Source organism: Anas platyrhynchos, chromosome 1, assembly GCF_047663525.1.
Source record: "Anas platyrhynchos isolate ZD024472 breed Pekin duck chromosome 1, IASCAAS_PekinDuck_T2T, whole genome shotgun sequence".
Lineage (NCBI taxonomy): Eukaryota > Metazoa > Chordata > Aves > Anseriformes > Anatidae > Anas > Anas platyrhynchos.
In genome coordinates, this window is record NC_092587.1 from 9,475,999 (window position 1) to 9,499,464 (window position 23,466).

Consider the following 23,466-nt stretch of genomic DNA (forward strand, 5'->3'; position numbering starts at 1 on the left):
CTGGAGACATTTAAGACCAGGGTGGATGGGGCCTTGGCCAACCTGATCTAGTGGGAGTGGTACCCCTGCCTATGGCAGGGGCTTGGAAGTAGACGATCTTTAAGGTCCCTTCGAAACCAAGCCATTGTATGATTCAATGATGATTTAAACTGCTGTAACCCATGATTTGAGTTGCATGTTATAGGAAGTATTGAGCAGCAACTAGTCAAACCAACAGTGAATGAGCCTCACAAGAAGCGGTGCAAGTGCACCTGACTGGAGCTGACTTTGGCATCCAGTAACTCCACATAACACACCACGTCTGTCCTGAGTGACCACCATAACAGATGGTCCCCTATTTGCAATCCATGTGGCCAGCTTCAGAGTGGGCAGGAGTAGCCACTGGAAGAGTGTGTTGGGTCTGTCTGAGCTGGAGTCACCTTTTCCCTGCAGAAGCCCGCACAGTGCTGTACTCTGCACTCGTAGCTGGAACAGCACTGATATCACTCCAGTGTTGTGTCTATTGCTGCGTAGTGCTGGCACAGCATCAGGACTCCTTCCAAGCCCCCAAGAGCCATCACACTGGGGGTGGTCAAGTGATGGGGAGGGGACATTGCCGGGGCAGTGACCTAAACCAACCAAAGGGATATTCCATAACACCTGATGTCACACTCAGCAATAAAAGGGGGGGCTCTCGTGGGGGAGGGGTCTGTTCCTCCTGAACAACCGCTACGCGTTTGAGGCCCTGCTTCCCAGGACGTGGCCGAACACCTCTCGCTGATGGGAAGTAGAGAATAATTTTTTCTCTCTCTGTGCTTCCGCCCAGCCTGATTGTTTCTTTTGTTTCTGTTTTTCCTCTCCATTCCCTTTCCCTTTAATTAAACCTTTCTCATCTCAAACCTCGAGTTCTCTGTGTTGTATTTTCTCCCCCTTCCTTTTTGAGGAGAGGGGGAGTGAGAGAGCAGTTGTGGTGGAGCTTGGCTGCCCACCTGAGTAAAACCACCACAAAGAGAAACCTCATTTTTGCTCTGTTTTTAGGCTGAAATAAAATAAGTCATTTGGGGGGGGATAGTGCAGGAGCCAGACACATGGTGTTCAGCTGTCATTTGTTGCTAAAACTTCAACAGGATTTAACTAATCAGGATTTGAAATTTATGACATGTCCACAGTTGTATGAGTAAACTAAAAAGCCATATTCAATTTTTTCAACTACCTTTTTAGAATGTGTAAGGCAACAGCTTCTCAAAGAGAGAGACTATATAAATTTAACATAGACTCATATTCTTAGAATTAGAAATAACTTGTAATTAGAAATAACTTGTAATATATTACGTTTTATAAAATTGTTATTATTGATTATCATTTATTTATTTATAAATGATTTATTTAGACATTCAGACATTTTGACATGATTGAAACATTCAGAAGAAAAGTGTAACCTATGGCAGACTTGTGGAAGTTCACCCCAAAATACTATTTTTTTCAAAATTGTAAACAACTTAATTCATGGTCTAATGATGGAAATTACTCTCTGCTCTTAAAAATGAGTGATATACAATCCCTGAAAGTGAAAGCATGTGAATTACCTCTATGTTTTGGAAGCATGTTTCTTGATGTAGCTGTTAAACAAATCTATTTTCAGGTCATTCAGCCCATCTCTGCTTTCTGTGGTGGTGAAACTGTTTTTCAGCATTCATGTTCCCTTTTCACCTGACTTCCCAAAATATGCTAACTTATAGCCAGGACCCTCTGGCCACATATAGGTTGATATTTACTGCTGTGAGATTTTGATGCCAAGGCCAGGAATGTATTTTTCCACCAAGAATAGCACACTGTATGTGTCAAATTTCCTGTCTGGTCTCACTTCATTTGCTGTTTTGGACTGGCAGAAAAGGCTGCTGCAGAAAGGATAGGCTCATGACTTGTCTTTTGACCACCTGCCATTTTCCTTTCACTGACTTCAGTTTGAAAAACTTGTTCTATTCTGAACAAATAGTATGTTAGCAACCAAGCCTTACAAAATAGCATAAACAGATTATTTTATGCAAGGAAAATGCATTTATGCTTTCAACATACTCTTGATAACACTTCATAACTTAATAAGCAAATTGTGAAACATTAATTTCTTTTTATAAATTGCAAATATCAATATGTTTTTCAAAGAATTTGGAGAAAAATTAGAGTCCACTCACAAAAATTGCTATAGTTCTTTGTTTGTGTATACCTACCATATACACATAACAAGGTAGCATTACCTGTTACAGAGAGAACTGGCTGAAAATTTTGCCTAGCTCTTAATGTAATTTTGGGTTGCTAGCTGATGTGATGGAAAAATTTTTAAATTTCTATAATTTAATTTAATGTGAATTTAATTTAATGTGAATTTCTTCACATTCACCCTGAAGAAACTAGAGCTTTAAACAGAAATTTAAAATGTTGAATGGTCAAGCTGTGAGATTCAAGTGCTGCAGATGGTATATCTCATGTTCAGTTTGTGATTTATCACATTTATCACATATATTTGGAAATGGAATCATCTTTAGCTCGCAACAGTCCCATGTTTTTATCACTATGAATGAGCCCAAAAAAGTAGGTACTATTTTTCAAGCTTCCTTTATTAATATAGGATAAGTAGTTTCAACACAGTCTCTCAGTATAAGAACCCCTTAGGTCTGGTGAATTTACAGTTGTCTAAGACAAAAAGGGAAGTAGGAGAAACACTGTTATCTCATTTCAAGAAGTAGGGAGTTATGGGCTTGGGCACATGGACAAATTCCCATGGAGATAAAAAGTTACTGAATAGCAACCACTGTGTTGCAACTATCCTTTTTGTGTTTTCTTGGTTTGTGGCAAATGTGAAGTAATTCAAATAATCCTCATATATCATCGCATATTTTGTTGAGGACCAAAGAAATGTAAATCACTTCACACTTGTCACAAACTAAGAGAGTGAAGATAAATAGTGTTGCAGATCAGTTATATTGAGTAACTCATCACAACACTGTGACTTTCCATGTGTCTGTGAGACCTAGATTGCCTTTCTGTGCCAAACATCGAATCTACTTTTCTTGAGCCTTCTTTCTATGTCTAACCTAAACACAAATCAATACTACTTCTACACTTTTTTCAGTGCCAGTCATGGCAACAAGAATTACTGCAAAAAGACTAGCCATAGGATATATCCAGCCTTACAGTAAAAAAAAAAAAAAAAAAAAAAATATCCTGAAAGTATTGAAAGGACTAAGTTTCCAGCCATCATTTTTAGACTCCAGAAGCTTGGACATTCAGACAAGCAACTAGCATTTGAAATATTTATTCAGTGAAAGTAAAGTTGAAACTATTGTAGTCTAGCAAGTTCTCCATCACTATTCGTTATTATTACGCAGTGCTATTCCAAACAGTAATGATTTATTTGAAGAGATTATGATTATACTTCTCATGAAGTATCTTGAGGACAAGAGAAAAATGCTAGCAATACATCTGCAGCAGCTGCTTAGTCTTAATATGGTCACTGTGTTTTTTTAATTGACGCTCCCACCTGACTCATGTTTATCTTTCATTTGTGGAAAATAAAGCCTTATTGACCAGAGTAATGATTTACAATTTTGGGGCTAAGGAGAAAGAAATTATCGATTAATTTCTGTAGATTTCTGCAGGTAGCATTTGTGTTTCGGAAAAAGGGTGTTTTTGTTGTTGGTGGTGGTATTTTTAATAAATATAATTGCTTCCACTTTGGTGAAAGTAAGCTCATAATTTATTCTTTCATTACAAATGGCTTGGTGCCACTCGGTTTCCCCTTGCAGTCTGATTCTTCTGGTTGCTTAAAAACTACGTGAGGGGTAAAGTTCATGATGGTTCCTGGGTAAATCTTGGGGTCATTTTCTGCTGAAGAAAGCTGTAGAAATATTTGTAGAATCATGAAAATTTCATTGTGAGGAATATAAAGAGGAGACAACACAGATGGATCACTGACTATGGGTTTATTGTTCTGTCTATTCACCTCATCACCTAGTTTAAACTAAATACAGTGCCCTCAAATAACTATTTAACATAGTATAAATGGTATGCAAGACGTTCTGACCCTGTGTAAGAGAGAATATCATCTTCTTTTGGATGGATGCAAAGATTTACTTTAGTGCTTGCTTGATTGTATTTCAGAAATGTCATGAAATGTCAGTCTTCTTCCCCAGACTCTGTCCTCTAACTGCCTAACCACTGTCTTTTACACATTTGAGTCTTTATGACAGGTGATATTTGTTTCATATTTCTTCTTGATCATATATCTTCCTGTTTCAAAAAGATTAGGTGAAATGGAATGACCTGGGGGCAAAGAGAGAAAGTAGCAGAGACTTCAGGGAGTGACAGGCAAAAGCTTCTAAGTGTGGGGCTGGGGAAATTGAGCTCAGAGATGATGAAGCTGCTGTAAAAAAAAAAAAAAAAAAAAAAAAAAAAAAAAAAAAAAAAAACCAGGAACTGAACAGCCAAAGTTTAGATGAAATAAAAATGATAAACTCCCTATGGACTAAAGGGCATACAAAGTTTAATGCATTTCAAAGATCTTTGAGTTAATTACAATACTGTATGAAAGTAAATTTCCACCTGCAAGGACACATGGGAAAAGGTGAAATTGGTGCATAAATATTCCTTGGGTAAAAAGTTCTAAAATATTACTCTGTACAAAAAGAAATTATAAATTCTAGTTTTCTTTCTTATAAAAAAGTAACATTTATTGATTTTAAAAGCCTTGTGGTCTTCTTCAGGGAGCTCATTATAAGGGAAAGGCCTAGCTAGGTCTACTTCAAAGTAACAGTTAACTTGGACTCTTATCAATACTTTTCAAAGAAATGTCTCTCATCTGAACTTGGTGCACTATCACTTTTCTCTTTCTTTTTCCTTCTGTGTGCATGTGTATGTATTGATCTCCTAGAATAACAAATAAGTGTTTGAATGCATGATATGTACAAGGACATATACACATATATATAAACATATATGAAGATATGTATATTCTTAAAAACATCTGTTACATCCTTCAATAGAAAGTTACTTAAGGAAATTTCATTTTAATTTATTTCCTAAATATTTTTGAAAAAAATACACTTCACAAGTAAATGTGTATCACATTGATTTAGCCAAGCTGGGTTAATTGATCCCAGTTGCCATGAATACTATTCTCCTTTACCGTTTCACTCCCACTTTTGGAGGTAGCTTCAGAGGTTAAAATTGCACATGTGGCATGGACCTGCATTTCAGTAAATGAGTTGTGTTAGCATAGTCATTAGAGTTAGATTTATGTGAACAGGAGATCAGGAGCAATCTACTAGTCCCAGTGGATTCCTTCAGTTTGGATTCACAGTTTGTGTAAGTTATGATAACAGTCTAATTAGTGCTTTGGACGTACAGTTTTCCAGTTGGCAGATAAACTACAATAGTTCTTCCAGAAATTCTGCTCATTATATCTTATTAGTATCAGGCAAGACAATATAAATCTAATTTTACAAGAGATTTATAAGAACTCCTACTGGGAAGTGGTCCTTTTCCAAATGACCTTTAGTCTCTTTTTCTGTCAGCTGTATATTTCTACAATATAGTGTACAGCATGTAAAAAAGTTAATGTCTGAGAAAGTACATATAATTTATTCAAGCAAAAACTGTTTTGGAGAAAAACATTAATGCTAATATTAGTATTTCACCAAATGGTTGTATTAAAAGAAAAAGAAATTGTGGTATATAATTTCTAATCAAATCATGAAAAAAAAAATAAATATGGTTTAAGTGTAATTCATTTTCACTTACATAAGAACCTGAAAGTCTTTAAAAATGTCTTAACCTTAGAGAGGAATTTTTATTTTAGATCAAAAGAGGGAAGGTTGTTATATTCCAAAAAGGTGGTTGTTGTTGTTATTATTATTAATTATTAATTATTATTATTATTATTATTATTATTATTAAAGTGGAAATTGAGAAATCACCAAATCTTTGCACTTTTTAATCTGTTTTTAGGGATATATCTTTTGATTTTTGAATTGTCCTAGAATTAAAATATATTCTTTTTTGGCTATCTTTTATGGGAATGCAGAATATCTAATTTAGAGTTGAAATGTATAAGAACTCTTAACACGTCTGTTGTATGATAGAAAAGAAACTGGGAAAATACTATTTATTTTGTTTCTGGTAGAGTTCAAGTGTCAACAGTGGTCCCATAAGCACAAGCTTCCCATCCTGCAAAACTACTGTGGTTTTTGTCACTGTTGGTGATATTAAATCAGAACATTAATTATGCTTTATATTCTATAACTTCATTTGATGGGGCTTGTGTGAATAAAAAGAAAATAATGTGTCTCTGTGTTTCCCATTGCACAGGCAGAAAAGCGCATGTGATTTGGCAAGTACAGCTTTGTCTACATTCAATGAGAATTATATAAGAGTCCTATGCAGTGGACAATCCCACAGAAAGTATTTGATATTTGTTTTAAAGAACAAACATTGTTGCTATTACACTGTAAGAGATTATGCATGTCTTAATTGCAGGTCACATTTTTAGTAGCAACACAACAATATATTTCTTCGTGTGAAAACAGAGAGACTAAGATGCCTTCACTTACATCCGCATTGGCCAGTGGCTCATTCTGTATTTTAGGAACAGGACAATTTTCAGTCTTTGATCCCTGTCAGCTGAATAACAATTCCTAAAGCTAAAGCCAAAAATAAATAAATGCTGCCTCCCTGGGGCCAGGGTCAGGGACGTTGCCAAGAAAGTCAAGCGCCTGGTACGGCCCACTGACTACTACCCGCTACTGGTCTTTCAGGCTGGTAGCGATGAAGTAGCAAAGAGAAGTCCAGAGGCGATCAAAAGAGACTTTAGGGATTTGGGGCGACAACTTAGAGGTTCAGGCGCGCAGGTTGTGTTTGCCTCTGTCCTTCCGATAGGGGGGATCGAAGCTGAAAGGTGTGCTGTTCGCATAAACTCGTGGCTTCGAGACTGGTGTGACCGGCAGAACTTTGGGTTCTTTGACCACGGGAAGGTCTATGCTACGCTGGGCCTGATGGCACCGAATGGGATGGGCCTCTCTCGGAGAGGGGTAAGGATCTTTGGTCAGGAGTTGGCAGGGCTGATAGATAGGGCTTTAAACTAGAGTCGAAGGGGGAAGGGGCTAAAACCAGGCACGCCGGTGAAGACCTAAGTACGCTAGAATCAGAGGGGTTGTGTGCCAGTGAGGTCCTTCGGTTAGATCCACAAGGTGCTGAGTGTAAGGAGACGCACCTGAAATTCTTCTACACGAACGCACGCAGTATGAGGAATAAAATGGATGAGCTAGAAGTCCTGGCCCAGTCCCGCAACTACGACATCATTGGCATAAGCGAAACCTGGTGGGATGAGTCCTGTGACTGGGGTGTTGCGATAGATGATGGTTACAGGCTCTTCAGGAGGGACAGGCAGGGTAGGTGAGGTGGTGGGGTGGCGATGTATGTGAAGCAGGGGCTGGACTGTGTGGAACTCCAGGTCGGCGATGGCAAAGTTGAGAGCCTCTGGGTAAGGATCAAGGGACGAACGAATAAAGGGGATCTCGTTGTGGGAGTCTATTACAGACCGCCAGGCCAGGACGATAGCGCCGATAAATTATTCTTTACAGAACTAAGAGAGGCCTCGAGATTAACTCCCCTTGTCCTTATGGGGGACTTCAACTTGCCAGACGTTAACTGGGAGTGCCACACGGCTGACACGAGTAAGTCCAGGAGGTTCATGAAGCACCTAGATGATAACTTCTTGGTGCAGGTGCTAACGGAGCCAACTAGGAAAGGCGCCCTCCTTGACCTGTTGCTGGAAAACAGAGAGGGTCTGGTGGGAGATGTGGTGATTGGTGGCCGCCTCGGTCATAGCGACCATGAAGTGGTTGAGTTCAAAATTTACGGTGACAGAAGGAAAAGTGCCACCAAAACCTCATCCCTAGATATGGGGAAGGCGGACTTCAGGCTGCTCGGGGAACTAGTCAGCAAGGTCCCCTGGGAAGCTGCTCTTGAAGGCCTTGATGTCCACCAGTGCTGGTCATTCTTTAAGCGATGCCTCCTAGAAGCACAAGAACAGGCAGTTCCTAAATACCGCAAGTCAGGCAGGCGGGGCAGGAGGCCGGCGTGGCTGACCAGGAACATTCTTATGGAGATTAGGCGGAAACATAGAGTGTTTCGCTACTGGAAGGAGGGCCGGGTGACATGGAAAGAATACAGGGATGCTGTTCGTGTTTGTAGGAAGAAAATTCGTGTGGCCAAAGCACACCTAGAGTTGAAGCTGGCTGTGTCTGTGAGAGAAAATAAAAAGGTTTTTTTTAGATATGTGAATGGAAAAAGGAGAACTAAAGAATACATAGGGCCGCTCCTTGATAGGGAAGGTCTTCTCACAGACGATGACATAGGCAAAGCAGAGACGCTTAACGCCTTCTTTGCCTCTGTCTTCAATGCCGATGATGGGCTTCGGGACCCAGGGTGCCCTGAGCTGGAGGACCGGGACAGTGGAGATGACAAACTCCCAACCGACCCTGAACGTGTGCGGGATTTGCTACTCCACCTGGATCCCTACAAGTCCATGGGTCCGGATGGGATTCATCCCCGGGTGCTGAAAGAGCTGGCGGACGTCATTGCGGAACCTCTCTCAATTAATTTTCAACGATCCTGGGAGTCTGGAGAGGTCCCGGTAGACTGGAAGCTGGCAAATGTTGTGCCGATTTTCAAGAAGGGTCAGAAAGAAGACCCTAGCAATTACAGGCCTGTCAGTCTCACGTCAGTGCCTGGTAAAATCATGGAGAAGATGGTTCTCGAACTTATTGAGGCGCACCTGGGGGACAAAGCAGTCATTGGTCCCAGCCAGCATGGGTTTGTGAAGGGCAGGTCCTGCCTAACTAACCTGATTTCCTTTTATGATAAGATCACCCGTATGGTGGACCAAGGGAAACCAGCTGATGTGATTTTTTTTGGACTTCAGCAAGGCTTTTGACACGGTTTCCCATAGGATCCTACTGGACAAAATGTCCACCATACAGTTAAATAAAAACATCATACAATGGGTGAGCAATTGGCTAATGGGCAGGGCCCAAAGGGTTATGGTGAATGGCGCTGCATCAGGCTGGCGGGCGGTCACTAGTGGGGTCCCTCAAGGCTCCATTTTAGGGCCGGTACTTTTCAATATTTTTATAAACGATCTGGATTTAGGAATAGAAGGTATTTTGAGCAAGTTTGCCGATGACACCAAACTTGGAGGAGTTGTGGACTCGAATGAGGGTGGAAAGGCCTTGCAGAGGGATCTGGATAGGTTGGAGAGCTGGGCGATCACCAACTGCATGAAGTTCAATAAGAGCAAGTGCCGGGTCCTGCACCTGGGACGGGGAAACCCTGGCTGCACGTACAGACTGGGCGATAAGACGCTGGAGAGCAGCCTAGAAGAGAGGGATCTGGGGGTCGTGGTAGACAGCAAGTTCAATATGAGCCAGCAGTGTGCCCTGGCAGCCAGGAGGGCCAACCGTGTCCTGGGGTGCATCAAGCACGGCATCGCTAGTAGGTCGAGGGAGGTGATTGTCCCGCTCTACTCTGCGCTGGTGCGGCCTCACCTCAAGTACTGTGTGCAGTTCTGGGCACCACAGTATAAAAAGGACATGAAACTGTTGGAGAGTGTCCAGAGGAGGGCTACGAAGATGGTGAAAGGCCTGGAGGGGAAGACGTATGAGGAACGGCTGAGGGCACTGGGCCTGTTCAGCCTGGGGAAGAGGAGGCTGAGGGGAGACCTCATCGCAGTCTACAACTTCCTCGTAAGGGGGTGTCGAGAGGCAGGAGACCTTTTCTCCATTAACACTAGCAACAGGACCCGCGGGAACGGGGTTAAGCTGAAGCAGGGGAAGTTTAGGCTTGACATCAGGAGGAAGTTCTTCACAGAGAGGGTGGTTGCACACTGGAACAGGCTCCCCAGGGAAGTGGTCACTGCACCAAGCCTGACTGAATTTAAGAAGAGATTGGACTGTGCGCTTAGTCACATGGTCTGAACTTTTGGGTAGACCTGTGCGGTGTCAAGAGTTGGACTTGATGATCCTTAAGGGTCCCTTCCAACTCAGGATATTCTATGATTCTATGAAATAAATAAAGCAAGATTTCTTCATCTGTTAAAACTAAATACAGTGTACTTATTAAAAATACAATGAAAAATAAATACATAGAGTCATTCTCTTGTTACATATAACTGGCTTAATATGGAATAAACTCTCTGAATACATGTAAGGAGATGCATTTCTCAGTTCTTTTGAATGTGGGATAGAAGCAAAGTCAATGTGATGTAAACAAAAGGTCTCAATTGCCTTGAGATCTGGATATATTTTAACTCAGATTTTTTCCCTTTTGTTTGTTTGTTTATTTTGATAACCTTTAACTTTACTATTGCATATATGGGAATCAATCTGTATAAGTTCAAATACAATGACTTAATTTATTATTAAGTTATTAATTTAACTTTATAAAAAAGTTGAATAGCTTTGTTAAGGTTATTAATTTAACTTTGCTGATGATAATAAACTTGGAGGAGTTGTTGACTCTGTTGAGGATGGAAAGGCCTTGCAGAGAGATCTGGACAGATTGAAGAGCTGGGCAATCACCAATCATGTGAAGTTTAACAAGAGCAAGTGCCAGGTCCTGCACCTGGGATGGGGCAACCCTGGCTATACACACAGACTGGGTGATGAGACGCTGGACAGCAGACCTGCAGAGAAAGATCTGGGGTTTTGGTTGATAGCAAGCTGAATATGAGCCAGCAGTGTGCCCTGGCAGCCAGGAGAGCCAACCATATCCTGGGGTGCATCAAGCACAGCATTGCTAGTCAGCTGAGGGAAGAGATTGTCCCGCTCTACTCTGCGCTGGTGCGGCCCCACCTCGAGTACTGTGTGCAGTTCTGGGCACCACAGTACAAAAAGGATGTGAAACTATTGGAGAGTGTCCAGAGAAGGGTGATGAAGACAGTGAAGGGCCTAGAGGGGAAGATATATGAGGAGCAGCTAAGGTCACTTGGCTTGTTCAGCCTGGAAAAAAGGAGGCTGAGGGGAGACCTCATCGCAGTCTACAGCTTCCTCATGAGAGGGAGTGGAGGGGCAGGCACTGATCTATTCTCTTTAGTGACCAGTGACAGAACCTGAAGGAATTGTGTCAAGTTGTGATGGGGAGGTTCAGGCTAGATATCAAGAAGAGGTTGTTCAGTGAGAGGATTGTCATGCACTGGAACAGGATCTCCAGGGACACCAAGCCTGTCGGAGTTTAAGAAGCATTTGGATTGTGCTCTTAGTCATATGGTCTGATTTTCTGGGTAGACTTGTGTGGTGCCAGGATTTGGACTCGATGATCCTTCTGTGTCCCTTCCAACTCAGGATATTATGATTCTGAGATTCTATGATTACTTATGATTATATACTCCTTTTTTTTTTCTTTTTTTTTTTTTCTACTATTATTCTTGGAACCTGTGAATAAATAAATGAATTGTTTTGACCATAGTACAGCTTTATTTGAGATATACATGACTGATCACATTGTATGGCTATTAAGTAGGAAAACATTTCTAGTATATTTAAACTTCCATAATATATGAGAGATTTTCTTTCTTTCAATTCAATTCAATTCAAAAAAATAAAAATAAAAAGAAGTAACTTGCTTATTTATAGCTTTTTTTTTTTTCTTTCCTTCCCTAGAGATGTTTTAGAACAAAGAAATCCAATGCAAATCTTATTTGATCTCCTCAGTGATTGTCTCCCTGTACTTGACTCTGGTGAGGCCGCACCTTGAGTACTGTGTTCAGTTTTGGGCCCCTCACTACAGGAAGGATATTGAGGTGCTTAAGTGAGTTCAGAGATGGGCAACGAAGCTGGAGGGGTCTGGAGAACAAGTCTTACAAGGAGTGGCTGAGGGAGCTATGTTTGTTCAGCCTGGAGAAAAGAAGGTTTAGGGGTGACTTTATCACATTCTACAGGTACCTTAAAGGAGGCTGTAGGCAGGTGGGGGTTAGTGTATTCTCCCACATGCCTGGCGATGGGACAAGGGGGAATGGGCTAAAGTCGCACCAGGGGAGGTTTAGCTTGGATATTAGAAAGAACTTCTTTATCAAAAAGATTGTTAGGTATTGGAATGGACTGCCCAGGAACGTGGCTTAGTCAATATCCCTGGAGGTCTTTAAAAGATGTTTAGATATAGAGCTTAGTGATATGGTTTAGTGGAGGACTTGTTAATGTTAGTTCAGAGGTTGGAGTAGGTGATCTTGGAGGTCTCTTCCAACATAGATTATTCTGTGAAATTTTGATCTAGATATTTTGGATTACAGATGAGACATCCTAGTCACAATGGAAACTGTTGCATACCTGGATTTCATCAGGCACAATACAGAAAAGTCATTCCAATTCACCAAGACTTGGTTAAAACCAATACATTCACTTACAAGACACATGTTACTTTCCTTCTACAGATTTAACAGAAAATAGGTTTCCTTACCAACAGGCATAGGCCATGGGAGCTCTGATTTATGACAAAGCCAGTCTAGCAATATTTTGGAGGGTATATAGGAACTTTCCAGTTTCAAAGCAAAGCCCATCTGAAAAAGGCTTGTTCATAAAAATAAATAAATAAATAAATAAATAAATAAAAATAAATAATAAAAAAAAAGAGGGGTAAGAGGGCTTACCCTTGGAACTTATCCTGAGATAACTGCACTGATTCTCTGCAGAAACCAAGAAACCATCACTATTCCACCCCATGGAGATTTTCCTAGCCAGTCAGTTGGCTTATGAATGATATTTACTATCATAATAATAGCTGAAACTACAATAAACACTTATCAACTTGAAGAAGGCACTTAACAGACCTTGGGATGTCCCTCCCCACAGTGGCAGATGCTCTACAAAAACAGACATTAAATACATACTACTACAGACAGCAGTCTCTGGCTGAGCTGCTGTCTTTAAGGGGTCAGAGTGCTCCAGTCTTTGCTCCCAAATCTCATCCCAAATGGCCCCTGGCTCTGTACCACTGAAATTCTGTATTTGCTTTCAAAAGAAAGGAAGAGAAGAAACCAACACTCATTACAATTGCAACATATGCACTAATAAGCACAACTTGGGGGCCCACCACAGAGTGTATCTGCCCCACAGATAGTTACAACATGGACTGAGGTTACTTACAAATAATAATTAACATAGAAAAGGGACAATGATTCTGTAATGAGATTTTTTTAAATACTGTATAGAGCTCTGTTGACTTTGGGGCTGTGCATGGGTACAGAAATCTGTCTCAAAGGCTTGTACAGAAAAAGGTAAAAGAACTTTTCCCTTGTTTTACCAGCTGTCTGCAATGCCTGCAGATTCTGTGAAAACTGAACTCAAAATGTCACCTTCTTTTTAATTACAAAGAATCAAACTATGCTTAGCAAAACATAAAAATAGAAATCTCTACAGACAAGATACCATTAGCCAATGTCTTGTTAGTAATTCATTTGTTGTAAAAGGAATTGCCAAGAACAAGTCACTGTTAATTGTATAGCAGGTTATATTTACTTTTTACAAGAATGTCAGATGGAACTGAATTTTCAAAATCCTTTTTATGAGTAAATCTCAAACTTTCTAGGCTTGTCTAGAAACAGAAGTTGGTGTTCAATAAGGTAGAATGTGATTTTATGGAATGCTAGTTATTGCACATTAACTCCAAATGCTAATTTTCCAGCCCTACAAGTAGGTAGCATGCCAGAAATTTATGTATTAGCTGCACCTACAAAAACTTTCCTGTCAAGATGACCAGTCAGGCATCTTTTATTCTACAAAATCCCATTTTTTCAGCAAAGCCTTATTTTACTGAAACTTTTCCATGTCTGTGTGGTACAAAAGTCAACTTGTTGGAGCAGTCACAAAGAAAGGTAGAATCATAATTTTACATCTTGAAGAATAGTTATTAGGAATACAACCCCCACTCCTCATATATATATAAATGGCTGTGTAAATGGTCCTCAAAATGATACAGAAACTGAGGGAGCAGAGAAAGCCATTGTCAAGGAATTATATGAACCTCTTAGTCACACACTTAGCCTTTATAAAGCTTCATTAAACTACTATTCATAGCAATTCTTTATTCCTTGAAGGAAACACTAGCACAATGCAGATGTTGAGTCACACAAAGTCATTATACAAGTATCAGGAAAGAATATCAGCACATAAAATATTCCTAAAATTGTATCTTAGCTCCTATGAATTTGAAGGCTATGTAAACCCAAAAGTCTCAAAACACAGTCACAGAAAAGAAAAGATGTTGGACTCGATCATCCTTACGGGTCCCTTCCAACTCAGGATATTCTATGATTCTATGATTCTATGATTCTATGATTCTTGATTTTGCATTGGAGGCAAATATTATTTTACATTTTTTTACAGGCAAAAGAAAGTGGGTCAAAGAAATTAGGATTTTTCTCCAAGTTGAAACAAATTTTTTCTGGGATAGACAGCATTACCCAGGCCTGTTCAGTTTCTCACTGTCATACCTTCAAATAATACAAATTTAAGTGCTCAGTGTGTATTGTCTAGGACTGAAGTCTAAGGTGTTAACGTCATATAATTATTCTCTCTCTCTCTCTGTCTCTCTCTCTCTCTCTCTTTTTTTTTTTTTTTTTTTTCCTTTTTTATTTTAGCATTAAACTACAGCTCTTTACAGTAATGTTTCAGGACAGAAGGAGGCCATGCAGTCCAGCCTAGTAATTCCCAGTAACACAATGTTAATATTTTCATTGCTTCAAAGTGCTTGTCCAACACTTTCTGAATGATCACAGCTGTGGTTTCTGGTGTCATCTCAGATGATCAGTTCTCCCTGTTAATTACCTCTTTGCATCCTGATGACTGTCATAGTGCCTGATCTTCTCTTGTTTGACCTTCTGTCTGGCAACAGTAAAGCTTTGAAAGTTCCATGTAAGTTTGTCATATTTCTTATTTGTCTCTTTTCTCTTGAGTATTTACAGTACACAGTAAAGCATGAAAAGGGGTTCTACTCCTGAACCCCTGATTTTTATTTTTTATTTTTTTGATTTAAAAAACAAAAACAAAACAAACAAAAAAAAACCTGATTATCTACATATGAGTTTAAGATGTCTGGAGGTACAAAATCAAGTTCCAGATTCTGTACCTTGAGATGTACATTCATCTGCTGAGACAAGGAAACGCTTGTCTTATCTTCAGGTACAAGAAGCCACATGATACATCTCTGAGGCCAAATTTGTACTATATCTTCCATAGACTTTGAAGCAATTTTATTTTGAGTCTGGCAAGCTATTGATAGAACATTTCTACCTAGCCAGTTACACTTTTAATTCTTATAATACTCTAAAGTTCACATCTACATTTCACTTCTAGTTCAGTGAAATATAATAAATATGAGCAACCACACACATGTTGTGATTTGAGACCATTCAGTGAAGCACCTTATCACAGCAGCACTAAAATAATTGGGACATCAACATTTAACAAACTGTTCATGGAAACTTCTCACTGACTCCTGAAGCAATACTGGAGACAAGTACTGCTTAGCAAAACAAGTCATGGAGATGATTTTGAGGATGTGGGACATCCTTTTAGCCAATGACCTACAATGAATCACCTACTCTTTGTTCCCACAAACACTATGGAAAAGGCTGCCTGGTGGATCACTATTTTTCACAGAGGCAAAACACCAGTGCTCTCACATCTTGCCTCTTCTCAGGGGTGTGGCTCCTAGGCTCTGTCTCTCAGATGTTCTCAGATCTGAGCCAGGAGTTTTGGTTTCTTATGGAGGCACTATATTCTCTCTATGAGAGACAGTGGATACAAATCACAAATGTTTAAGTCCTGGAAAGTATTTACTGACTTTACTTCTTGTTCATTTTTTCCTAATCACTTAACACTTGCTATTCACTAAACATTAATAGCATAATTATTACTTAAATTTGTGTTTTGTTTCTGTATTTATTTTTAGAAGAAATACTTTGAACCATCCCTACACAAACTACCAAAATTCTTTTGTTCTAAGTTGTCTTTAATCCTTTCTTTCAAATTTTCAGTATCTTTCTATCTTTTCTCTTAATTTAAAATATAAATAATATATGAGTCTCCCCTCTATTTCAGAAACCTTCTACTGTATTCTTCCTTATCTGCATCTACAGAGTTTCGTTGTGCAGTTCAGAAATGAACTTCAAGCAGTATTGACTTTTATTTTGGATATCTGGTAAACCTCGGGCATCAGAAAAATTAATGAAGTTAAAAAATCACTGAAATATGTATTTCTCACTGTCTATTCTGACTCTTCTCCCCACTCAAGTCTTCTTCTGATTTCATATTATGATCTGAAAAGAGATCTTGTGAGCTAAAAAAGAAATACAGAATGGTTTGTTTTATATTATGTCTATATTTTGTAACTTCAAGTATTGTCTTGCTTAGCTTCATAACTGTTCCCTTATTTGTAATCTGGAAGTTACAGAGTCTCTTCCAGTTGTGATTTATTCACTGAATTTTGGTGAGATTATTTTTTTTTTCAGCTTCAGCTCCTTTTGACTCATTAACAGTTTCTTCTCCCAGTCTCTGAGACCTCTGTTGTTTGTGGATGCCGTGGAACTGTTCTGATCTTTTGGTCATGAAAGTTTCAAATATATTGTCTTTTCCTGACTGGTTTCAGTTTTGCTTCTAACATATTTCCCTGGAGCTTTCAAAGGCTGTAGTGAGCATGTTTAGATTTATTTATTTATTTATTTTTAATTTGCCAAATATGTCCAGATGGCATTTACCTCTAGATGGCAGAGGTAAGTGAACTCTGCATATGGGGCTCTCCTTCCCTCCAAGCTAATCTGCGACCCTATGAACTCCAGCAGGCCAAAATGCAGAACATATTAGCCCGAGCTTGGGAGAATTTAACTACGCTCCTTTGGTCTTGTATATCAGCAGGCCTCTATCTGCATAATTATAAAATACCATATTAACAGATCCTTTAATAGCACGGTCCTTTCTCTGCCCATCTGCTCAAGACATAAACAAGCTTGTGGTGTTACATGCCAGCAACACTGATAGGAAGCATCAAGTTAACTTGGTAAAGCATAATGATGATTCCTAATAAAAATGTGGAGGCCCCTTCAGTCCCTCATGAAATTACCTGTTAATATTGCCCTCCATAACATATTCATGTTTCCCTTTCTTTGGAGACTTTGACTCCAATATTTTGAATATTCACAATGTGCTGATTAACTTCTAGGCAATGTCTAGTCTTTCTCCAGACTTCAGATTGCACAAGCATCTGTTACTTCTTGACAAATGATAAATTTCTTTGCTATCACTAATAAAATAGTAAATTGTGACTTCCTGACTTAAGGCTGCAAGCATGTCCAGAGGTGGCTTTCCCTGGTTCATATCACATTCAGACAATTGTAGCATTAGCAACAGTGGTTAACTATATGTCAGCTTTGAGAAGTCTGATTTGTGTCCTTCCTATAACATCTGTTATATCTCTTGGATTTTTTGCAACATGATTGTTGCTACTGAACTCTTCTAACAGTGATAGGTGTTAAAAATTAGTGCTTCTATATATGTGTCCCCATTCTGTGCTCTACTGCTGTCATTTACCAGTAGGTGACTCTAAATATTAACCATTACAATGAAAATGAAACTGTCTTCTTCCACTGGATAGTAGCTGTAGATGGGGAATTGCACACTTCCTGCACAATTTTTTACTGGTTAAGAGGTTTGAGTTGGCTTAGCCTGAAGCCCCAGTGAGAGCTGTTATTCCTGCCCTTCTCAGAGAAGCCATTTTGCACTCTGATTTAGTCGAGCACTTGGTGTGCACTCACACTTTTAAAAAAACTGTATACTTTTTACATGTTTTTCATTCCTGATCTTTTATGATGAGCTTGTTTCCACATTGTTGTATAGCATAACTTCTCAAAACCAGTTGTAAGCAGCTGAAAAGTTAGAGCTGAATAAAGTTGAGATAAAAGCTGTTACTTGTGATGTAAATAGATATGAAATGGCAATTTTATGTTGCCCTTTCACTTTTCCTTACTGTTTAGGACTCTGAAAGCTGAATCTGGCAGAAAATTTGCAGAGTTCACAACTAACAAGTCAGCCTTGAATTTAAACTTGGGAAATTATGTGGGTGCAAGTGTATGACTGTGAGTGAGATGAAATTATTTAGCTTAATGACAGCACAGGCAGTGATTTGGAAGAATTTAAGACACAGATTTGTAACCACTAAAACATAAAGTAACATATGCTTCACCAATGGATTAATAAACTAAACTAAGACTTAGAAAGTTCTATACAAAGTACTAGCAATATTCATACAGATATTCTCTGTTATAAATATTATTTGAATGATAAACTGAAACCACCAGTGAAAGATTAAAATCAGACCTGTACAGTTTAAACCTACTCTTAAAATATAACATCCTGTTACTAGATGGTTTACAGACAAATTATTGGACTCAATAGAGGGGAAATTCTTTTGCCTGTGTTATACAGGAGGTCAGGTTTGATGATCGAATGGTCCCTTCTGGCCTTAAAAGCTATGAATCTACTTCTTTTCTGCAAAGTCCACATAAAAGGTCAAATTTCCAAGGCTGGAATATTTCACTGAAGGACCAGAACCTCTATAGGATGTCTTTAAAATAATGGAAGTGGTAAAAAAATGCATAAAATAAAGACAAGGGAAGGAATAAAATAAAATAAAATAAAATAAAATAAAATAAAATAAAATAAAATAAAATAAAATAAAATAAAATAAAATAAAATAAAATAAAATAAAATAAAATAAAATAAAATAAATAAAATAAAATAAAATAAAATAAAATAAAATAAATAAATAAATAAAAAGGATTTTTATATCTTTCACACTGCAAATAGGAATGGAATGTTAAATACCCAGGTATGCCATGTGTTTCCATGAGTACTTGGCAGTGCTTAAAAACAACTCCAGCACAGAGCTCAATCTAGTCTATTTTGCAGTGGATGCTTATGCATAATTTCTCACCTAACAAGAACTTGAATTTCTCTACTCAGATGAAAAAAATATTTCCTGAACTGAATGTGTACTTCACCTCCCCATATAAACAAACAAACATAATTAAGGAGTTGCAGGATCAAAATAGTTACTAACAACTTAACAACATTACCACAGTCCTCATATTAGCATCCACCCGCCCATGGACTTGTGAAAGTGAAAAACCTATGTTAGCACATTTTCATTTTTGGAGTTTATGCTGTAATTTTAGTGGGGATTTCAGACCTTTGGAATTCTCCTTCAGGGTCCATACTACATGTTTTTGAGGCACCTTTTAAGCATTTTAGATCTCATGCTTAAACAGTGTCTTATTTATAGAGACATTATACACTAAAAATTATATTCTACTATTTTAACTCTGAAGAGTTATTTGGTGACACAATGAAAAAAATCTACTCAACTGCAAAGTACAAGGCTATACCCTCTTAGCAATCAGTACATAATTTAGGTTCCTCCAAATATTTACATTGCTCATAGATGACTTATCAAATACAAATAGTAATGAACATTCCTTCTCCTCCATCTTGATGAGCTCCGCTTCTTTGCAACACTGACTCCCTTATGATGAGGCATTTCTAATCTGTACACATGCTGCAGATTCATTCCCTACATCTATACATCATTATTCTGTGCCCCATTAACCTCTACCAACTTACTTGAGGTATTCTGTCAAATAATTCTAGCAAGAGTTTAATTTTTAATCCATATAGATATTTTCTGACAAACTATTTGTGCTTGAAGATAAGACAAAAGTAGCAAAACATGATATGTGGAAGAAAAAGTGCTGAGCTGGAGAGCACAGTGAGATGTTTTATTTAAATGACAATCTTTCATATACCAGCTCTTAACCAAACACCCAGGAGCACTCAAATTTTACAGCCTATATTTTAGAAGACTGTATTCATTACTGAAATTCAGATAGAGATGGAAAAAGAATATGACAGACTTGTGAGCATACATCAAGATGAAACAAGATAGGAAGATAATAAGGAATCTTCATACCAGTGTAGGAAATACAGATGTAGGAGCAGTTGGTTAAGTAAAGTTTAGTTGAGATACAAGAATTATGAGCCAGTGTCACTTAAATTAATAATTTCATTCCAAAATCTAGAAATCAGGATTTTTTTGTGAACTGCTTGTACTCAGAAAGCAGTCAGAAACAATGCTGTAGAACTTTTTTATTTTTTTCCCCCAAGGTACCTGACCTATATATATTTAGGCTTGCTTAATGCAAAATTTTGAAAATAAGAATTAACTCTTATACTGTTTAAATAGATTTCTTATTTCTATAACATTATAAAATTTCTTATCTGTTCTCTCCATGTAAAAATATAAGGCATGTTTTACACAACTTCCCTTCCCTTTTCCCCTACTCTTACAACTCCCCCTACTTAAGAAAGGGAAATTTCTGACAGAAAGCCCTCACTGGCAATCACCATCTGTCTTTGTGTTCACTAGTAGGTGCTAATTGGCATGAGTGAAAGGAGGTGGAAATAAACACATAGCCCAATATAGCCAGTCTTGTTTGACTGAAAAAGAAAATTTCTTTGAACTTTATTGGATTTCCAACAAAATGAGATTTTCAGGGCAACAAATGCTTAGATTTTTACCAGTGTTACAACCACATTACATCTTAGGGATATGGAAAAACATACAGGCCTGATTCTGTGATCAGTTTTCTAGCAAAAGAAAAAGAATCTCAGCACTGGTACGTTTTTAGACATTAATACAGCTTTTGTTTTAACACTTGCCACCCCAAAGGAACAGTTTTGGTGCTTGAAGCCTAGAATAAATGTTTTAGAGAGTAGAGGATTTGTTGTACCATATACCTTAGTCATACTCCAGCTCGGTTGCAAGTTTCTTTCCCCACTTTTGCAATTACTGCCACTGGATTCAATGGGTTAACTCAGGACAGGGAACAACTGTCAATTGCAGCATCTGGTGCCACTTTTGACTTTTATATATATTTTGTTTTTCTCAAAAATGTGAAAACATAAGATGGTTTGAAGGACAGCAACTTTCAACTGTAATTTTCAGGTGGGTAAAGCTTATATATTACTTATTTGCATTTCTGCAACAGTATTTTTTTTTTTTTTAATTTTTCTTAAATAAGTCAAATAGATTTTAGAATGTTGTGTTTTTGCCTGCTTTGAAAATTAATCTGAGCCTTTTTAGGAATGTGTTCTACAAAGTACATTTTCAAATACTCCAAACAAGTCTCTTCATAAAAATTAAGTTTGTGCTGCAGAACCATGGTATGATATTTTGAAACTGTTAGATAACAGAACTTTATTGAACTAATATTTAATAATACTGATCACTAAAAATATTTTAGAACTTAACAGAAAAAGAAAAAAAATGACTCACTATGAGTGCAGATTGTCTGTGATTTTTAAGCTATCCTTGTTGAACTTTGTTATTGTTCATCAGGGAACTGGGATTTCAGATTGGATGTCTGTATGTGAACAAGTAAAGAAATAAGTTAGACAATACTCAGCTGCAGTTTCTGTTTGCAAATGTTACTGTTCCTCTACTCCTGCTAGATCCATTCCAGACTTCCTGCCTTATTTTTCTTCATGCAAGATCAAGCTATGAAACAAATAGAGGTAAACTCAGATTTCATGACATTTTCCTTCTTTCAATTCTTTTACAAATCTCAGTTATTGCAAGGGCAGTATATGTAAACTCAAAATCAAAAATTTACTTTCTTAAATATTCAGCAAAATATTTTCTCTCATCTACTAGTACAAGTAGCCTTGACTATGGTTATCATACTGATACACACACTCATTAGTAAGTTGTTTAGTCCTCATTTGTGATCTAACATTAGCGTATAAATATTTCACTTCATTCTTTTAACAGAGATATTAAATGAGACAAAACAAAAGAGGAAAAAGGCTACATGCCACATTCAGCATACAGCATAAAGTGTTCAGAATGTTGATGTAATGCTTTTCTACTGAAACATTTTTCATGTTGAAAGTAATCTAACTGATGCTGAACAGGGACACTGGGAAACCTTCCACAGAGAATGGTTATACACTAGTTTGATGGGACTTATAGCAAATTGCAATTTTCACATAAGGTTTTTATTTCTAGATTTTAAGGAGCTTTTAGAGAAATTCCTGAAGAGTATTACAGCTGCTTGAGAAAGGAAATAAAATTATATAATAATAATAATAATAATAATAATAATAATAATAATAATAATAATAATAATAATAATATATTAAAAATAATAAAAACCAATGTATTTACAAGGGGAAAAAATCTTCTGGCTTTCAACTGCCACAACACTGGTAACTTTGTGACTAATATTCAGTATGCATAGTCCTAAAAATAAATCAATGCACGATTTGAATGCTGTCTGTTCGGATACACATAGCTGTATGTTTTTATGTTTTCAGGTCCTGATAGAGAGTCTTGTGTTCTGATTTTACAATTGTAATGAGATCCATAATTTTAAAGTCATTTGGATTAATGTCAGTAAATCTAGTTAAGATCTATATTCTTAAAAAAAAATAAAAATAAAAAAGTTTTTTCTTGAGTAAAGATGTCCCTTAAGTGTGTAATATATATATATATATATATATATATTTTTTTTTTTTTTTCTGTTTTCCATCTGACTTACAGTCTATTCTTATATGTTGCTGGTAGCAACCTTAAACACAAAGAATGGCTTTGTAGTTCACAATCCATTTGGAAGTTAAGCTCTTCAGAAGGATGATTGGCTGTTATATAATTCAGATTTTACATAAAACAGTCTTATTAAAAGAACCATTATAGCTGCACTCTGTATGCTATCCATTAGGTGCCAAACAGCTTTTTCCAGCCACACATGAGGAAGTACCAGCTTGTCCTCACTGCCTCTACAACTGTTTCTAAGGGATCTCATAGTTATGATGCATAACCCTTGCCAAGTGCACCCAAGAAAGTAGCTATAGCAATGAAAGAATATGTCAGATTATTCAAAACCAACTCTCATCGCAAACATCAGGAATCTCACTGGAATAATGGTCACTGTTAGCCATACCAGAACCCTAGCTGAATTCCTCTGTGGTAATTAAGGAAAAAACAATAAGATAGAAGTAGGCTTAAATATTTATTTATATCTCATGGGCATTATCATAGGGATTTAACATTCTGGAAAATGCCTGGAGAACAGAAGGCCTGAAACTGAAATCTATGCATACATGTCTGCCTCCAGCTTGGTAAGTAGTGATATATCTTAGAAGAAAGTAAGCATATGCTATATCAAACCCTGTTACAGCTCTCTGATGAGAATGTCATTAACTAAAGAGTCATTAACTCATGTAGTCTGACCTGCATAATTCAGGATATATATAATTCAAATGTAGTTCAATATAAAATTAATTAATTAATTAATTAATTAACTCTATATGGAAGCTAATAAAATCATGTAAT

General features: G+C 37.7%; 1 long non-coding RNA gene across 1 annotated transcript; it reads left to right on the forward strand.

Moving 5' to 3' along the window:
* Window positions 1–20,909: 20,909 nt before the first annotated feature.
* LOC110351962 (uncharacterized) lies at window positions 20,910–23,243 on the forward strand. Its single transcript, XR_002400183.3, has 3 exons — window positions 20,910–21,078; window positions 21,585–21,647; window positions 23,173–23,243. It is a non-coding gene; the product is annotated as an uncharacterized lncRNA (long non-coding RNA).
* Window positions 23,244–23,466: the final 223 nt, after the last annotated feature.